Source organism: Mobula hypostoma, chromosome 5, assembly GCF_963921235.1.
Source record: "Mobula hypostoma chromosome 5, sMobHyp1.1, whole genome shotgun sequence".
Classification (NCBI taxonomy): Eukaryota; Metazoa; Chordata; class Chondrichthyes; order Myliobatiformes; family Myliobatidae; genus Mobula; species Mobula hypostoma.
In genome coordinates this window covers 86,362,321-86,382,581 of record NC_086101.1, presented here as the reverse complement: position 1 = coordinate 86,382,581, position 20,261 = coordinate 86,362,321, and the positions used below count along the sequence as shown (strand labels likewise).

At 39.6% G+C, this 20,261-nt stretch overlaps 1 protein-coding gene and 1 long non-coding RNA gene across 2 annotated transcripts in view; one reads left to right on the top strand and one right to left on the bottom strand.

Moving 5' to 3' along the window:
- Nucleotides 1–20,261, bottom strand: part of LOC134346855 (low-density lipoprotein receptor-related protein 1-like) — a 2,119,020-nt gene that overhangs the window by 1,675,999 nt on the left and 422,760 nt on the right. The window lies entirely within an intron of this gene.
- LOC134346856 (uncharacterized) overlaps nucleotides 11,923–20,261 on the top strand; it is a 79,399-nt gene continuing 71,060 nt past the window's right edge. The window contains exon 1 of the long non-coding RNA XR_010018041.1: nucleotides 11,923–11,950. This is a non-coding gene — a long non-coding RNA (uncharacterized LOC134346856). The remainder of the gene's footprint in view (nucleotides 11,951–20,261) is intronic.

The following is a 20,261-nucleotide window of genomic DNA, read 5'->3' as shown; positions in this document are numbered from 1 at the left end:
TATTCTGGGTGAAAGTCCAGCATGATAATGTGTAACTATTGAGTCACAGATTTAAATTCAGGTACTAAAGGCCAAAAGAAAGCATGTTGTAAGCTTTATAGTATTAGCTGTTCAATAAATGTAATGAATTCAGGTTCAAACTGGATCTCTTGTCAATATATGTCAAGTTAAATGGAAAATATATCATCATATCATTCAAAAAATATAGAAACATAGAAATGTACAGCACAGGAACAGGCTCTTCATCTCACCATGGAGACAAAGCAAATATATCCTTTGCGCTCTATCCCTCTATTTCCAGCTTATTCAATTTTCTGCCATTTTAAAGTTACTTTCATATCTTCTTCTTCCACCTTCTCTGGCAGAACGTTCCAAGCACCTATCTTGGTCTGTATAAAAGAAAACTTGCCTTACAAATTTCCTTTTAATGTTCTCTCTCTCACCTTAATCTGTGTCCACTAGATTTTGACATTTCTGCCTTCAAACTGGCTACTTCCTTTATGCCTCTCAAAACATTATATACTCCCTTCTGGTCATCCCTTAGCCTCCAATGCTTCAGATAAACAAATACAAGTTCATTAAAACTCTCCTTAACTCTTCTTATAATTAATACTCTATAATCTAGATAACATCTGGTGATAATCTTCTGCCTCTTTTCCAAAGCTTCCATATTCTTTCTGTATTGAATTGACAAAAGCTCCACGTGACTTATTCAGCTCCAACTCTTAAGTTCAATATCCTGACTGTAAATAATAGCAAGGTCCTTAAAGTACAATGACTGTTTTGTTTGACCAATTTAAGCTATAAGCTGGCGGACTTTATGGTAGTGAAGACATAAGTAAATAGTTGTAAGAATTATGATAGGTTTATCATTATTATAGACTTCATTATTCCTCCATTTATGTACTGTACATAAAGTGAGCTTCATTCCTTTCTTGCCACTCAGCAGTAAGCCAAACTTATCATGAATTTTTATTGTAAAATCATTCACAAGAACATCAGCATAAAGAAAATGGTTTCACTATTACTATTCTTTGTGTATCTCATAGTGTATAATATTTACTCAGATGTTGCCAGCTCAATAACTCCAAACAAAGAACTGGACTCATACTTTGGCAGAGCCTCAGTCATTTTTGAAAATTGATGACACAAGTCTAAAGCAATAAGATACCAACTGCAAGGATCAAGGTATTAATATACCAAACTTTCATCTTTCAGTTTATGGTTGTGAAAGTCAGAGTGCTGACTTAACATCTTTAATCTGCTCTGTTCTAGCAAGATATTTGTTGTAACTTGTGACTAAGTTATCACCAGTGGCCAAAATCTTCAGATCTATTAGTATACATTAGTGCAGAGAATCTTGGATGCCCGTCGGCTTCACTGCTTGGGTTACATTATGCTAAGGCGTCAAAGTTCCATACCCGAGATTTTATTCTATAAGTCTCAAACTGAATGTATTATATAGTATCACATCAATAACTATTACAAAATCATATTTCATACTGTAATGAGGAAGCAGCAATTAGGCCTAAATGAGTTTTTTTTTGTCTGAGAGAACAATGTGTAGGGTGATTTAGAAACATAAAAACATAGAAAATAGGTGCAGGAGTAGGCCATTTGGCCCTTCGAGCCTGCACCGCCATTTATTATGATCATGGCTGATCATCCAACTCAGAACCCTGCACCAGCCTTCCCTCCATACCCCCTGATCCCCCTAGCCACAAGGGCCATATCTAACTCCCTCTTAAATATAGCCAATGAACTGGCCTCAACTGTTTCCTGTGGCAGAGAATTCCACAGATTCACCACTCTGTGAAGAAGATTTTCCTAATCTCATTCCTAAAAGGCTTCCCTTTTATCCTCAAACTATGACCCCTCATTCTGGACTTCCCCAACATCGGGAACAATCTTCCTGCATCTAGCCTGTCCAATCCCTTTAGGATTTTATACGTTTCAATCAGATCCCCCCTCAATCTTCTAAATTCCAACGAGTACAAGCCAAGTTCATCCAGTCTTTCTTCATATGAAAATCCTGCCATCCAGGAATCAATCTGGTGAACCTTCTTTGTACTCCCTCTATGGCAAGGATGTCTTTCCTCAGATTAGGGGACCAAAACTGCACACAATACTCCAGGTGTGGTCTCACCAAGGCCTTGTACAACTGCAGTAGTACCTCCCTGCTCCTGTACTCGAATCCTCTCGCTATAAATGCCAGCATACCATTCGCCTTTTTCACCGCCTGCTGCACCTGCATGCCCACTTTCAATGACCGGTGTATAATGACACCCAGGTCTCGTTGCACCTCCCCTTTTCCTAATCGGCCACCATTCAGATAATAATCTGTTTTCCTATTTTTGCCACCAAAGTGGATAACTTTGCATTTATCCACATTAAATTGCATCTGCCATGAATTTGCCCACTCACCCAACCTATCCAAGTCACCCTGCATCCTCTTAGCATCCTCCTCACAGCTAACACTGCCACGCAGCTTCGTGTCATCCGCAAACTTGGAGATGCTGCATTTAATTCCCTCATCCAAGTCATTAATATATATTGTAAACAACTGGGGTCCCAGCACTGAGCCTTGCAGTACCCCACTAGTCACTGCCTGCTATTCTGAAAAGGTCCCATTTATTCCCACTCTTTGCTTCCTGTCTGCTAACCAATTCTCTATCCACATCAATACCTTACCCCCAGTACCGTGTGCTTTAAGTTTGCACACTAATCTCCTGTGTGGGACCTTGTCAAAAGCCTTTTGAAAATCCAAATATACCGCATCCACTGGTTCTCCCCTATCCACTCTACTAGTTACATCCTCAAAAAATTCTGAGATTCGTCAGACATGATTTTCCTTTCACAAATCCATGCTGACTTTGTCCGATGATTTCACCGCTTTCCAAATGTGCTGTTATCACATCTTTGATAACTGACTCCAGCAGTTTCCCCACCACCGATGTTAGGCTAACCGGTCTATAATTCCCCGGTTTCTCTCTCCCTGCTTTTTTAAAAAGTGGGGTTACATTAGCCACCCTCCAATCCTCAGGAACTAGTCCAGAATCTAACGAGTTTTGAAAAATTATCACTAATTCATCCACTATTTCTTGGGCTACTTCCTTAAGCACTCTGGGATGCAGACCATCTGGCCCTGGGGATTTATCTGCCTTTAATCCCTTCAATTTACCTAACACCACTTTCCTACTAACATATATTTCGCTCAGTTCCTCCATCTCACTGGACCCTCTGTCCCCTATTATTTCTGGAAGATTATTTATGTCCTCTTTAGTGAAGACAGAACCAAAGTAATTATTCAATAGGTCTGCCATGTCATTGCTCCCCATAATCAATTCACCTGTTTCTGTCTGTAGGGGACCTACATTTGTCTTTACCAGTCTTTTCCTTTTTACATATCTATAAAAGCTTTTACAGTCAGTTTTTATGTTCCCTGCCAGTTTTCTCTCATAATCTTTTTTTCCCCTTCCTAATTAAGCCTTTTGTCCTCCTCTGCTGGACTCTGAATTTCTCCCAGTCCTCAGGTGAGCCACTTTCTCTGGCTAATTTGTATGCTTCTTCTTTGGAATTGATACTATCCCTAATTTCTCGTCAGCCATGGGTGCACTACCTTCCCTGATTTATTCTATTGCCAAACTGGGATGAACAATTGTTGTAGTTCATCCATGCAATCTTTAAATGCTTGCCATTGCATATCCACCGTCAATCCTTTAAGTGTCATTAGCTAGTCTATCTTAGCTAATTCACGTCTCATACCTACAAAGTTACCCCTCTTTAAGTTCATAGGAATTTACCACAGTAATTGGTGCTGGAATATCAATCTTTGATGTTTTAAAGAAATGACTTTGATGAAGGCACCAAGGTATGGTTGCTACATTTGCTGACGGCATGAAGACCAGTATGAAAGCAAATTGGGAAGATACCAGAAGGCTACAATGGGATATATACATGCCAAGTTTGCAGGTAAAGATGTAACATATGGGGTATTATGTAAGAAAGTATCAATTTATTATGATGAATGGTCTTGAGCTGAAATGTTGACTGTTCTATTCCTCTCCATAGATGCTGTCTGACCTGCTGAGTTCCTCCAGAATTTTGTGAGTGCTACTCTGGATTTCCAGCGGCTGCAGAATCTGTTGTGTTCATGACTTTATCCACACTGGCAGGAAAAGTGAAGAGCAGAATATTATCCGGATAGTGAGAGACCGCAAGAGAAGCTCCTTCTGCAGCTGTACAGGGCCCTGGTGAGACCACACCTGGAGTACTGTGTGCAGTTTTGGTCTCCAAATTTGAGGAAGGACATTCTAGCTATTGAGCGAGTGCAGCGCAGGTTCGCAAGGTTAATTCCCGGGATGGCGCGACTGTCATATGTTGAAAGATTGGAGCGACTGGGCTTGTATACTCTGGAATTTAGAAGGCTGAGAGAGGATCTTATTGAAACATAAAATTATTAAGAGATTGGACACGTTGCAGGCAGGAAGCATGTTCCCACTGATGGGTGAGTCCAGAACCAGGGGCCACAGTTTAAGAATAAGGGGTAGGCCATTTAGAACGGAGTTGAGGAAAAACTTTTTCACCCAGAGAGTGGTGGATATATGGAATGCTCTTGCCCAGAAGGCTGTGGAGGCCAAGTCTCTGGATGCTTTCAAGAAAGCGATGGATAGAGCTCTTAAAGATAGTGGAATCAAAGGTTATGGGGATAAGGCAGGAACTGGATACTGATTGTGGATGATCAGCCATGATCACAGTGAATGGTGGTGCTGGCTCAAAGGGCCAAATGGCCTACTCCTGCACCTTTTGTCTATTGTCTATAAATAGGGTTGGATAAAAGATGCAAGATGCTCTAGAGCATGATTTACAAAGATTAGAAATAAAATAGAATATATTAAGAGATTAAGAAAGGTTATTCAAGTATTTGGATAGAGTGGGACTGATTAGGGATAGTCAACATGTTATGTGGTCTGAGCAATCTTATAGTTTTTCGAGCGAGTTACCAGGAAGTTGAAGAAAGCATATTGTCTATAGGGTATCACATTGGAGGTTGGTTATGAAGATTCAGTTGCTGAGCATTCAGGATGAGGGAGTGAGCTGAATCAGGCATTGACTTTGCAAGAGAGGTAGTAGATGGTTGCCTCTCTGAGTGAAGGTTTGTGACTAATGGGTGTGCTGCAGTGATCAACGCTGGTTCTATTGTTGTTTGCCATCTATATCAACGATTTGGATGATAATGTAGTAAATTGGATCAATAAATTTGCCAAATGACACCAAGATTGGTAATGTAGTAGACAATGGGGAAGACTATCGAAGCTTGCAACAGGATCTGAACCAGCTGGAAAAGAGGGCTGAAAAATGGCTAATGGAATTAAATGCAGATAAGTGTGGGGTGTTGCACTTTGGGAGGACAAACCAGGAAAAAACTTGCACAGTGATCAGTGGAACACCAAGGAGTGCGTTAGAACAGGAATCTGGGAAGACAGATCCATAATTATTAGAAAACACATTTTACATCTGACCAAGGTCTTCCCGATGGTGGCATGGAAGTGTCTGTTGCTAGGTCAGCTGAATTACACTTTTCAATATTGATAATAACAAATGTCATAAAAACAGCTTTATACAACACCATTTTTATATCTAATGCACTACTTGGGAATATGTACATTTTTGCAATGTCTGAAAATGCAAATACTCAATATGAATACATTTCCAAAGTGAAAAAATAATTTTCATAGTCAAATATTTGGGATAGCAGTAGAAATAAGCATAAGAACTAGTTGGGCTTTTGATTTTCAAAGACTACATCCTGACATTTTAGTATGACTGTTGAGCTTTATCAGCAATGTGGAAACATTAAAAGCATGATACATTTCACAAACATTTCTCAGGTTAATAGGAATATAAAAGAAAGCATAACAAATTGACTTAGGAAAGGCATTATTAGCATTTGATCACGTTGGGAAACTCCATCCTCTGGTACAGAGTTTCAATGAGTCAAAACCAACAGCTGCTTCTAAGTTACCTCTGAAGCTTATGCAAAACACTGGATCAATAGGGCCAGGAATTACATGACTACATTTCAAAGGTATGAAACCGCAGTGAAGATCACTGCAGAGGGGTTAATGAATTTAATACATGCTGTGGTGAGGTTCAGAGTAGCATTTTTGAGTTTTCTTGTGTAACACCACAGTAAAAAGAGTAGATTTCTGCAACTATTTCTCTACTGATGATTACAAGTTATTGCATTGCCATCAGTTAGTATAGTTAGTTTGATGACTGAGACCACTTAGGCACAGTGCAAACCACGAGCCACACTCCTATAGCAGAGAGGTTATGTGTGTTGTGACTAATGATTAGGCACTGCAGTGGGTAGAGTTGGAGATAGAATGCTCTCAGAGATTAGAGCAGGGGCTCCTGACGTTTTTTTTTAATGCTATGGACCCCTCACATTAGCCAAGGGGTCTGTGGACCCCAGATTAGGAATCCCTGAATTAAAGAATCCTCAATGGCCTGATTGGGAACAGTATCCACCAGAGAGATACACTCTTTGTGTAAGGTTGCCATTAGGACCCTCCATGATACAACCAGGGACCTCCTGGAGAATTTTCTGTAAGGAAATAAGTGCATTCTATCATCTCTTTGCTGGCTTTGCCTTCTCCTATGTGTGGGGGGGAAAGAAGATGAATGAAGTTTCCACTCTTTGAATGTGGGGCTTGAGTGACCTCTCCAATGCAACAGTGAGCAGCAAACTAAAGCACGGCAGAGATCAGCAGCAGCAACAGCTTGAAGCTGTCGTCAGGCAATGGACATGAGAGCAATTGAAATTTTGAATTTCTGCCAGGCAAAGTATTCCAGACACATGTCTCAGATGTATTTGAGGTTGCAGGAAGTCAAGAAAAAGAATGTAATTTGAATGTTGGCCTGCTAAAAAGGACAGTTTAATTGCAGTAGAATCAAATTGTTCTGCACGTGAAGAAGAACTGTCAATTTTGGGACTGAAGATGTTTACTCATTATAACACTCCTCTTGTCATTTAGGGGAACTTAACATTTGAAAGTGCATATTAGAGCTAAAGAAAATCTCTTCAATCAAATTTCCTGTTGGTTGTTAAAATGCCTAGAGGTATGTATAAAGTTGTTCTGCTGTAAGCTAAGCCAATATTCACTGACACAGTATTTTTTTCTGTACTTTAAGCAGCAAATACCAAGGCTCAGATCTTTAGTAATACACACAGCCTTTTGTAAGTTCCTCAATTAAATTATTTCTATTGTGACAGTATCATGTCATTCTTTTTAGGCAAGCTGCTGATTGAGGATTATTCTCCTTTTTGTCATTTCACTTCCATTTGTCTTTCTGTCTTATTTTAGGTTTCCAACATCTGCAGTTCTTTTAAAATTTTAATTTACTGCAATATTCTGACCATGTCTTCCAGGAAAATGAGTTCCCATCTGTTCTCTCAGATACATATCAAATGTCCCTTGTCCCTCTTTCGTTAACAAATCATGGACTTATGGCTGTAAAACACTTTGGGACAGTTGTATATGTGAAAGATGGTAAAAGGAAAAGTCAAAGAATACAAATCAGTCTTCTTTGAGGTGTCAGCAGTGCAAAGGGTGAGCAGCTTCAAATTCCTGGATGTCAGCATCTTAGAATCTATCCTTCGGCCAACACATCAATACAATAATGAAAAGGATACACCAGCAACTTTACTTCATTAGAACTTTGTGGAGACTTGGCATGTCACAAAACCCTCGTACAAATTTTGATATATCTTGACTGAAGAACATTCTGGCTGGTTTTGTCAGAGCCTGGTTTGGAGACTCCAGAGCACTGCATTACAAGAAGTTACAGAGGGTGTAGACACAGCCAGCACAATCCTCCCCACCATCAAGGACATTTTGAAGAGGACATGGTTTAAGGAGGTGTCATCCATCATTTAAGATTCTTACCATCTGTGTCATGCCTTCTCGTTACTACCATAAGGGAGGAGATAGAGGAGACTGAAGGGCCATACTCAATGCTTTCGTAACAGCTTCGTCCCCTGCACCATCAGATTCTTGTGTGGTCCATGAACATATGAACATTACTGTGTTATTCATTTTGGCACTATTTATATATTTTTGTAGCTTATAGATTTTTGTGTTTTTTCACTGACTTCTTGCCAACAAAAAACAAATTTTATATCACACATAAGTGATAATAAATCAGATGCTCATCCTGATTAACACATTTTTGTTTTTATTACTTGAAAAAAGCTTCCAGCACAGACAAACCCTTGACATGCAGCTGCCTTGAGGAAGTGTACATACTCTCAGAGGAACATCTTAAGATACAATTTTGATTTGTGACAGATGATGGCTTCTATACCATCCATTTTTGTTCACTTACCCTTAGTCACAACTTTAAGCTGATATTCCATGAATATCTTCAAAATCCCAAAACGCAAAAACAAAATCATGCATCCGGTCAAGTAAAAATAAGACAAGTTGATAGAGAGAAGCAAGTAAATTGATTGCTCATCTACCATATGTTGTAGCATGAAAATGAACTTGCACCTCATTTTGATAAAGTTCTGTATGACAGAGTATGTGAGTGCACAAAAGATAGGGATGAATAAAACAAACGTCTGTTTGCTTCATCTTATAATAAAATCAGAGCCTTAAAATAGAGTTTGCAACAGACTGGGTAGCTTTTAAAAAAAGGTTATAAAAGTCTCCATTGTGTAATAATATTCAATAGGTTTCAACAGGTACATTTGCAGCTCTATAAAAATCTGGTTAGGCCACACTTGGAGTACTGTGTCCAGTTCTGGTTACCTCACTATAGGAAGGATGTGGAAGCATTGGAAAAGGTACAGAGGAGATTTACCAGAATGCTGCCTGGTTTAGAAAGTATGCATTATGATCAGAGATTAAGGGAGCTAGGGCTTTACTCTTTGGAGAGAAGGAGGATGAGAGGAGACATGATGGAGGTGTACAAGATAATAAGAGGAATAGATAGAGTGGATAGCCAGCGCCTCTTCCTCAGGACACCACTGCTCAATACAAGAGGACATGGCTTTAAGGTAAGGGGTGGGAAGTTCAAGGGGGATATTAGAGGAAGGTTTTTTACTCAGAGTGGTTGGTGCGTGGAATGCACTGCCTGAGTCAGTGGTGGAGGTAGATACACTAGTGAAGTTTAAGAGACTACTAGACAGGTATATGGAGGAGTTTAAGGTGGGGGCTTATATGGGAGTTAGGGTTTGAGGGTTGGCACAACATTGTAGGCCGAAGGGCCTGTACTGTGCTGCACTATTCTATGCTCTATGTTTAATGTCAGTGAAATGTATACAATATACATACTGAAATTCTTTTTTTTTTTGCAAACATCCATGAAAACAGGAGTGCCCAAAGCATGGATGACAGTTAAATGTTAGAACCCGAAAGCCCCCTCCCACGCACAACCAACAGCAAGGCAATGACCTCCGCCCCTGCCTCCTTCACCAACAAAAAAGCATTGGTGTCCTCCTCTGAGCACTCAAATGTGCAGCAAAGCATCAATAAAGACAGAGATTTGCAGTACCCCAATCACTACTCATTCACACAGTTTGAGAGTTTTATTAATATCTAAATGAAACGCAGAGCTATTAATACAGAATTAGATTGATAAAATCTTTTATTACCTAATTGTTAAAATAATTCCAGAAAGAAAGGACAGTGTTTGAAGGGAGCAAAAATTATTTTAAAGCAAAACTTCCCTTCCCACAAGATATTTATAAGAATATGATTAGTTTTTTTTGAACAAAACAATAACCGAAAAAGGGTAAGTTTCATATCTTTGTGGTGGGAATGAGGAAATAATATCCTAAATTTGAGAGTGAATCATTTACCTTTTTGTATTTACTCAACATTACTTGATTAAAGGCTCTGTTCGGACAGCTATCGCATGCTAATTAACATCAATGACAAACTGGGATCACAGTGGCCCGCAATTTTCAGTCAACTGCAAAGCAACAATCCTTGTCTCTGATTTTGATGTTAGGTTGCACCGTTTTTCCAATGGAAGGTTTAACAAACTTCATGGCAAGGACTTTCCTGTTGTCCAGCACTCACAATGTGATCAAGTTTCAAGAAAAGTTAATCACATTAAAGTTTCGTGGAGACACCAAGGCAGAATGAAACCATCACAAGTTTGTAAATATGTATTTAAGAGCATCTACAGATTACTGATTAAGGATTGGAATATTTATTTATATATTTATTCATTGAGATACAGTGCAGAATAGGCCCTTTGGCACTTTGAGCCACACTGCCTAGCAATCCCTTGATTTAATTTGAGCTAATCACAGGACAATTTACAATGACCAAATAACCTACCAACGGGTTTGTCTTTGGACTGTGGAAGGAAATCCACATGGTCACCGGGAGAATGTACAGGCAGAGGCAGGAATGAAACCCGTGTCACCTGTACTGTACAGCATTATGCTAACCAGTATAGCACCATGCTGTCCCAAATACTAAAGCTAAATTTTCATAAATAAACAGTTAAAAACTGAAGGAAATTGTATTGGTTATCTTGGCTAAGTGTGTAGGCAACACATTTTGAGAAGGCAGACTGATTCATAGATACTAATAACTGAATTCTTGCAATGAACTACTCTTGGCAGAAATCCTCAAGAATGGTTTAAACTTCAGTGTTAAGACTACAAGTGCCTCTTCTTTTGATATTGCTACTCTGATAAAATCTGAGACAATGCACATAGATAAAGAGTGTTCAAAGCAGATCTGACCAACGAGTCTTTGAGGACTCATAACACATCTTAATGCAGATTCAGGCTGGTGCCTTGAGACCAGAAAATTGCAAATGTTACACTCTTGTTCAAAGATAGGAATAAACCCAGTAACTACAGACTATCAGCTTAACCTTGATGGCTTCAAATATACCAGAAACAATAGTATTGAATATAAATTCTGGTAACTGCAGCAATTCTGAATCAATTGGACAAAGTTAGCATAATTTTGAGGCAAAATTGTGACTAATTAACATAATAATTTTCATGATAAAGCAATAAAAAGAGTAACAAATGCAGTTACTGTGATAGAAACATCCAGTGTCAAGTGTTGCTTTTTCATAGGAAGAGTGAAGAGAATCAATGTGAAATTCAAACACAATTCTAAAGCGAATACTAGAAGAGAGAAGTCTGGGAGTATATGTACTTTGTTCATTGAAAGTGACAGGGGAGCCTGAATATTTGGTTATAAAGCAGATAGGATATCAGATTACACAATTAAAGGTTTAAAATAGGCACTTCCGTGCAAGCACTTTCCTGTCTAGCTTCCTTTAATCCAGCCACGGCATGCAGTGTTAATGCTGTTTCTTTCTCCCTCATGACCGGCTCTTAACTGAAATGCTATTATTCACCTCAACAGCTTCTTATGCTGTTATTCTGTCTAGTCTCTGGGTTTCTCCTGAATACCCTATCAAATTTACTAGATACCGCTTCATACTATGACCTCTAGATTTAGTCTCCTACACAAATGGAAGCATAACTCTATCTAGTCCACTAGGATTTTGAAGACTATTTGGGTCACCTTTGCCCATTTAGCCTGTACAGGCTTTCCTGACCTCTGAATGCTTAACAAAAATAGGTTAACCTCTAATGTAATCAATGATCTATAAAGACTTTTCAACTAAGTTATATATTAAAAACCAGAACAAAATGGATAATGAAGGTGAAAGAAATCTGGCAGCTCTGAAATCATTCAGCCTTCCCCAGGTAAGCAACTTTCTGACATAAGAAGAATTGTTATAAGTACTGAACCAACTGAGTGACAGATCCTTGCTGACCTTTCACTCCACTCCAATGTTGGAATCCACGTGGAATTCAACAGTGGATCCCACCCTAGCCAATTCAAACCTGAATTAGAGACCACATTCCGTGTGGTTCCAGCCTGAAGATGAGAGAAAGGTGAGATATTTAATGATAAAACAAATTTGCAATATTTGTGAATCTATCAATATGCTAACCGCCAGAATATTTAAATATAATGCAATCAATAGATAGGCTCCTTGATGTCAAAATGATTTAAAGCATGTGTTTCAATGGAGCTAATTTTTGATAAGTAAACTATGGCAAATTTACATTTTTGATTGTTCACAGATGGATAGGAAATTAATTTGTTCCATGTTGCTTCTAAAATAAAAGAAAACAAATGCAGTGATAGTGTAGTTATGACCCTGAACTAGGAATGCAAATGTCTAGATGACCCCAGAGAACAAAAGATTAAATCCCAGCATTGCAGTCTGAGAATTGATTTCAGTGGTATAAATGATAGAAATAAAATGTTAGTTTCAGGAAAAGTGACCATGAAGCTGATGACATTCTCGTAAAAGCCCACCTGTTTCAATAATATGCTTTGGAAGACGAAATATGTCATCCTTATCCAGTCTGGCCTTCAGTCCCAAAGCAGTACTATTGGTGCTTAACTGCCCTCTGAAGAAACATCTCAGTGCACTGTATTGTATCAAACATGTTTCTGCAGTAGTTCAAGCAAAAGTGATGCTAAGTAGTTTTTAAGAGCAACAAAGGATATTCAATATATTTTAGGCCTGTCAAGGATGCCCACAGCTGGAAATGAATAAAGTAATGCATTAAGTAGTGTAACAAAATTTTTTAAAGGGCCTGTTCCCTGTGAAGAATTTTCATGACAATTTCTGAAGAAATTCTATCATTGCTGTTAATAGACTTCAGGAAATCAATATATGAAATGAAAGCATGCGTACAGCTCAGCATATCATGAAAACCTGCCTCCTCACTATGGACAAAATCTATACTCCTTACTTCCTCAGTAACACAACTAGCATAATCAAAGACCTCACCCAACCCAGTCATTCTTTCTTCTTCTCTCTCCTACTGGCCAGAAGAGACAAATGCCTGAAAGCATAGGCCACCGGCCCAAGGACAGCTTCTACCATGCTGTTATAAAACTATTAAACCGTTTCTGTGCATGTTAATTTAGACCGTTGACCTCAAAATCTACTTCATTATGATCTTGTACCTTACTGTTTACCTGAACTGCATTTTCTCTGTGTATGTTACACATTACTCTGAATTGTTATTGTTTTACATTGTGCTACGTACCTCCATACACAGTCTAATGATTTGATCTGCATGAATGGAGTGCAAGACCAATGTTTTTACTATATCTTGCTACATGTGACAATGATTAACCAACTTATTATTCCAACTTCAAGGTTGTAAATTGGGCTACTTCTTGGAACACCAACATAAATAAAATCAAGATGAAGATACAACAGGCAGCTGATTTTAAATAAAAATAAAACCAACTTCCTGCTTGTATTGCTCCCCCCACCTTCTTATTCTGGCTTCAGCTCCCTTTCTCTTCAGTCCTGATGAAGGGCCTTGGCCTGAAGCATCGACTGTTCATTCCTCTATATAGATCTGGGGTTCCCAACCTGAGGTCCACAGGACCCCTTGGTTAATGGTAGGATTCCATGGCATAAGAAAGTTTGGAAACCTCTTCCGTAGTTGCTACCTGACCTATTGGGTTGCTCCAGCATTGCCCGTGTGTTACTTCGGATATCTAGCCTGCTTTACACAAATGCAGAAAATAACAATTTGTCCCTCTGCTGTTTTCCAATTCCAAAGTTCCCTTGATAAAGTAATTTGGAATACATGAAAGAAATAGTAATCTGATAAAAAATTAAATAACCCTTGCAAATGCATTTTAATAGCAAACAAAACTCTTGCTGTTACTTTGGGGATTCTACTGGCACTGTTTCCTGTATGTAGGTATAACTCAAAAATGTTATTATATTTGTCACCACTTTCAAATATGCTGTCATGTTCGCATATACATATCTCTTCATTATGCTTCCCTTGCCATCTCTTTCTCCATCCAAGTGATAGACTAGTGACTAAAATCCATGATAAGCCATACTGACTCCCACAGCTACAGTACTGTGCAAGAATCTGAGGTACACATGCATATAGCTAGGGTGCCCATGATCTTTGCACAGTACTGTATTTGTCAACGTGGCGTGAAGAGTGAGTTTGTAAATCTGGCTGCAGCAAAGGATGTTAAGAATGGTGAGGGTGGGGTGTATGCAGACACGCTCAGCTCTGAGACAGCAGGCAAGGCCATATGATTCCAAACAATTGGTTTACTGATCATTACAGAATGTCTCTCTGGTGCTTCCCAACCCCTCCACCCTCCCTTCCCCTTTTATCAACCATGATATCCCTCTCCCTGCCCCTTTCCCACTCTCAGTCCATATCAGAATCGGATTTATCATCACTCACAAATGTCATGAAATTTGTTTTTCATTGCGGCAGCACTACAGTCCCACACATAAAATTACTACAGTACTGAACAAAAGTCTTAGGCTATATATATGTGCATATTACTTTTGCACAGTACTGTATTTTGACCACACTTCCTCTCACTCTGCTTCTTGTCGGGAACTGATTTCATTTTTCCACTTTTCTTGTCTCCATTTTGTCTGCTCTGATGACAGGTCTTTTCACACTTGTATCTTTCAGATGTCTTTTATTCTTCGCATTCAATAAATCAACCTCCACAATCTCCATCTCCTTCAAATAAACTCCAACATCAGACACATCGCTCATAACGTAGTCTCCTAAGTTATGAAAATCAAATGCAGATCAGAAAATGGTTTGACAAGAGATCTCCATTCAGACCATAAAGGATGATTCTGAGTTTTTAGGTTCAAAGGTTTTCCTGTTAAATCTCTTCAGTATCTATCACGTTTTAAATAATTATTTGAATGACTTTGGCATCTACGCCAGAGTTTCTTCTGTTCCCTCCAGGTCTCCATCTCTTTGCATGTTAAAACATGCTTTTTCCGCCAATTCCAGTTTGTGTAGGACCTTTGCCCTGAAAACTTGGACTTATTTATCTCACAAAATTGTTGCTTGACTGACTAAATGATTGCATCAATTTCTGATTTTTTCTTTTTGATTCCTGGAACTTTTTTGCTCCGATTTGAGTATTTATTCTGTCTGCTTAGCCAGCACCAATTTTTGAATTGGCTGTACTTTTCCTACTTCCTGTAGCATTTTGTAAAGTCTGTAGGTTGTGACCACGTCTATGTTTCTGATTTACTTCAGCTTTTAACTCCCATTTCTTTAGTTAACTTGTTCTAATTTCTCATTGCCCTGCTGTTCTTTTGATGCATTGATCTCTGTACCTGTCAGCATCAGTTTTTATTTCTTGAACAGTAATGTCAGATGTCCTGTAATTTCTAGCAGCCTTTCACATAATTCACTACACACACACACACACACACACACACACACACACACACGCACCCACGCAAGCACAAACGTGCACACACAGACACACACAAACACTCACACCACGGTGTGTCCCAGCAATATGAACACATGTCATTCTGTGGGACAACTCACTGTGTGTCTCAAGCTGGAGAACAGAGTGTGACCAGACACTCTAAAGACATGTCTGGATTGAGTGGGCCTGGGGAGGAACATTCCATTTGTGGTACATTCAAGGATTTGAGCCTCAGAATCAAGTGACCTTCCTTTATATTTAAGATGAGAAAGAATTTTTACGGCCAGAGGATAGTGAATCAGTGGAATTCATTGCCATGGAGGCTGTGGAAAGCAAGTCATTGTATGTATTTAGGGCAGAGATTAATAGGTTCTTTATTGCTAAGGGGATTGATGGTTATGGTGAAAAGGTAGAAGAATGTAGTTGAAGCAAAACAGCCAAAATCAAATAGCAGAGCCTCTCACTGGACTGAATGGCCTAATTCTTCTCCCGTTATCTAAGCTTTATCTCCTTTTTCTTCCTTGTGGTTTTCTCTCCCTACATACAGTCATAGTTACCAAGCTAAGAGGTTATTCATAACTCACCCCCCAATCTTCATAAATGCAGCAGCTATAATCTCTTTGAAAGTTGCACTCCTACATGCAGCAGACATTTGCTACATGCACCAAAAAAAATTTAAAAATTGCTGAGCTCTATTTTCCAGATTGCAGGTTTGTTGCAAAACCATAAAGACCCCAACAAAAACAAAGTTTCCAAAAATAATGTGATTAATAAAGATCCTTCAAAAGTTAAATCCAATGTTGACTATTTGGCCCTTGTATATAAAAAATAAAATCTACGTTGATTTTCTGGGTATTCCACTTCTGCTGGGACAAAATAAGGAAAGAAAATTCTGTAAATACTCAACAGGTCAGGCAGTATTTGAGGAAAGGGACATTGTCTTAGGACTTAATCAGAGGGTAGTGAGGGACTCGAATGAGTTGCGAGAAGAAGTGCTCATGGTGGGTACAATTGCAACTTTTAAATGGCATTTGGATAGGCCCATAGAGGGAAATGTTTGGAGGGTTATAGGCCAATTGCAGGCAACTGGGGCTAGCAGGGAGGATACTATGGTCAGCATATACCAGTTGGGCCAAAAAGCCTGTTTCCATGTTATATTAGTCTCTGACTCTATGACGTTAACTTGCTAGTTTTGCTTTCCATCAGGGTTGTCTGGCCATCTGAGAGTTTCCAGTATATTCTGATTTTATTTCAAATTTCAATATCTGCAGTTTTTGCAAAAATATATAGTTTTGATTTTGATTTACTTCAATCAAGTTGCGATTCATGAAATGTTGTCTTGGGAAATCCACTTAAGAGAGCTCTGGAATAAAAGAAAAACCTGAAGCTGATAGAAATGAGAAAATAACAACATTTTCCATGACAGAATATTTGCAGAAGCAGCCAACATAATTAAGATGAAAGGATAAGCAGTCTGAAGCTTTTATCCAAGTTAAACAGAATGAGAGAGTTTTATGGATGCACACCCAGTTCATCAATAACAGAACCAGAATGTTCAGATGTACTAAAACTAAAGTATTGAGAAAATTACCTTCCCCAAACAAAATAAGCAGGCCACATTAATGAAAGTAGAAATGGATATAATAGGTATTGTTGACGAATCCAGATAAATGATAAACAATTCTAAGCACAACTGTTTCTTGTGTTGCATTGAAGTTCAAGTTTGTCATCTGACTGTATGTATGCGTGTGTGTATATATACAGTATATATATACACGCACAAACAAATGCATCAATGTTCCTCCAGACCATATATGTTCCACAGAACATATATAAGACATTGCACACACAAAATAACATACTACTATTAATAAATTAATAAAATATAATTCAAAGATGCATCTAGTGCACAAGGCAGGTAAACAGTAAACAACTCACTGTCCTAGTGATGAGACCTCAGATGTGACAGGGTATTTATTAGTCTCACAGCCTGAAGGAAGAATCTGTTACCCTGTCTGACAGTCCTAGTCCTGACGTTACTGTACCTCCTTCCTGATAGTAGTGGGTCAAAAAGATTGTGGGATGGATGGTAGGGATCCTCAACGACACTTTGGGCCCTTTGTCCACTCCTGGTAAATGTCATAAATAGTGGGGAGGGACACCCTGGTGATCCTCTTGGGAGTTTGTACTATCTTTTGTACGGTTTGTATGGTATGTTTAGAAATTTGGAAGGAATACAAGTTCAAGTTCAGGTTTAATTGTCATTCAGTTATACATGAATGTAGCTAAACAAAACAGTGTTCCTCCAGGGCCAAGGTGCAAAACACATACCTACAGCACATAACACACACTGTATGGTGATGATAATGGAAAAATAGAGCCCAAGTTCCTGTGTGGCATGGCTTGCATACTGATACTGGTCCACAGGATGTTATCCAGGGCCCAGTTTATTCTTCCAACGGGTGAAAACTGGAGAGAAGCAATGATGGGAAGAGCTAGCGCCCAATCCAATAGGAAGTCCAGCCTGTCCATAGAGGCCTTTGCTCTCTCACAGTCTACCTCACCATCTCCTCTCCTAGGCAGCTGCAACTAGCAGCCCCAAAGCATAATGGCCAGATCAGCCTCACATCTGAGGCAATGCAGCCCCCCTTTCCACCCCCCCACCCCCACCATCAGTCTTTCCAATGGGCTACTGATCTGGACTTGCAGTATTCTACATTACGAATATCCAACAGGGTACTTCAATGAGAAGAAAAATGCCTAAGATAATCACTCACCCCATCTGCCTCAGCGTAAGAACAAGTCCAGGCAATAACATAAGAACAACTCCAGATGATATCATAACAACAGTAGGTAATATCCAGCTCCATCACTATCAAACAACTCACTGATGGGGTATATCTGCAGTATTTGATGTTGTTAATATCCAGCAGTGTTTTGTGATGGTTAAAAAAAAGGTAAAGAATGAACAATTACACCCTTGGTTGGACATGGAGTTACCACTGAATCTGAGCATTCCACCATCTTACCCAATCAGACAATGTTCTAATAAAGATAATTTTCAGCCAGAGAGTGGTTGGAATCTTGAAATCACCGTTATAGTAAACAAAGAGACAGATATTTTCAGAGACATTTCTAGGATTGTTAAGGCATAGAAGACTATGAACCAAGTGCTGATTGTCTACATTCTCTGTAACTATGACATTTTATTCTGCGTGTCATTGTTTTCCTTTGTGCTACCTCAATGTACTCATGTGATGAAATTATCTGTATGGATAACATACAGATCATTGACTGTACCTCAGAACATGTGATGGTAATAAACCAAAGAGTAGATGTGCACTTGAAGGTCTGAGGATGTAACTAGTAGAGTGGATAGGGGAGAACCAGTGGATGTGATATATTTGGATTTTTAAAAGGCTTTTGACAAGGTCCCACACAGGAGATTAGTGTGCAAAGTTAAAGCACACGGTATTGGGGGTAAGGTATTGGTGTGGGTGGAGAATTGGTTAGCAGACAGGAAGCAAAGAGTGGGAATAAACGGGACCTTTTCAGAATGGCAGGCGGTTACTAGTGGGGTACCGCAAGGCTCAGTGCTGGGACCCCAGTTGTTTACAATATATATTAATGACTTGGACGAGGGAATTAAATGCAGCATCTCCAAGTTTGCGGATGACACGAAGCTGGGTGGCAGTGTTAGCAGTGAGGAGGATGCTAAGAGGATGCAGGGTGACTTGGATAGGTTGGGTGAGTGGGCAGACTCATGGCAGATGCAATTTAATGTGGATAAATGTGAAGTTATCCACTTTGGTGGCAAAAATAGGAAAACAGATTATTATCTGAATGGTGGCCGATTAGGAAAAGGGGAGGTGCAACAAGACCTGGGTGTCATTATACACCAGTCATTGAAAGTGGGCATGCAGGTACAGCAGGCGGTGAAAAAGGTGAACGGTATGCTGGCATTTATAGCGAGAGGATTCGAGTACAGGAGCAGGGAGGTACTACTGCAGTTGTACAAGGCCTTGGTGAGACCACACCTGGAGTATTGTGTGCAGTTTTGGTCCCCTAATCTGAGGAAAGACATCCTTGCCATAGAGGGAGTACAAAGAAGGTTCACCAGATTGATTCCTGGGATGTCAGGACTTTCATATGAAGAAAGACTGGATGAACTAGATTTGTACTCGTTGGAATTTAGAAGATTGAGGGGGGATCTGATTGAAACGTATAAGATCCTAAAGGGATTGGACAGGCTAGATGCGGGAAGATTGTTCCCGATGTTGGGGAGGTCCAGAACGAGGGGTCACAGTTTGAGGATAGAGGGGAAGCCTTTTAGGACCGAGATTAGGAAAAAAATTCTTCACACAGAGAGTGGTGAATCTGTGGAATTCTCTGCCACAGCAAACTGTTGAGGCCAGTTCATTGGCTATGTTTAAGAGGGAGTTAGATATGGCCCTTGTGGCTACAGGAGTCAGGGGGTATGGAGGGAAGGCTGGGTTCTGAGTTGGATGATCAGCCATGATCATAATAAATGGCGGTGCAGGCTCGAAGGGCCGAATGGCCTACTCCTGCACCTATTTTCTATGTTTCTATGTTTCTATGAGGGAATTAAATGCAGCATCTCCAAGTTTGCGGATGTCATGAAGCTGGGCGGCAGTGTTAGCTGTGAGGAGGATGCTAAGAGGATGCAGGGTGACTTGGATAGGTTAGGAGAGTGGGCAAATTCATGGCAGATGCAATTTAATGTGGGTAAATGTGAGGTTATCCACTTCGGTGGCAAAAACAGGAAAATAGATTATTATTTGAATGGTGGCCGATTAGGAAAAGGGGAGGTGCAACGAGACCTGGGTGTCATTATACAGCCTTCATTGAAAGTGGGCATGCAGGTACAGCAGATGGTGAAAAAGGTGAATGGTATGCTGGCATTTATAGCAAGAGGATTCGAGTACA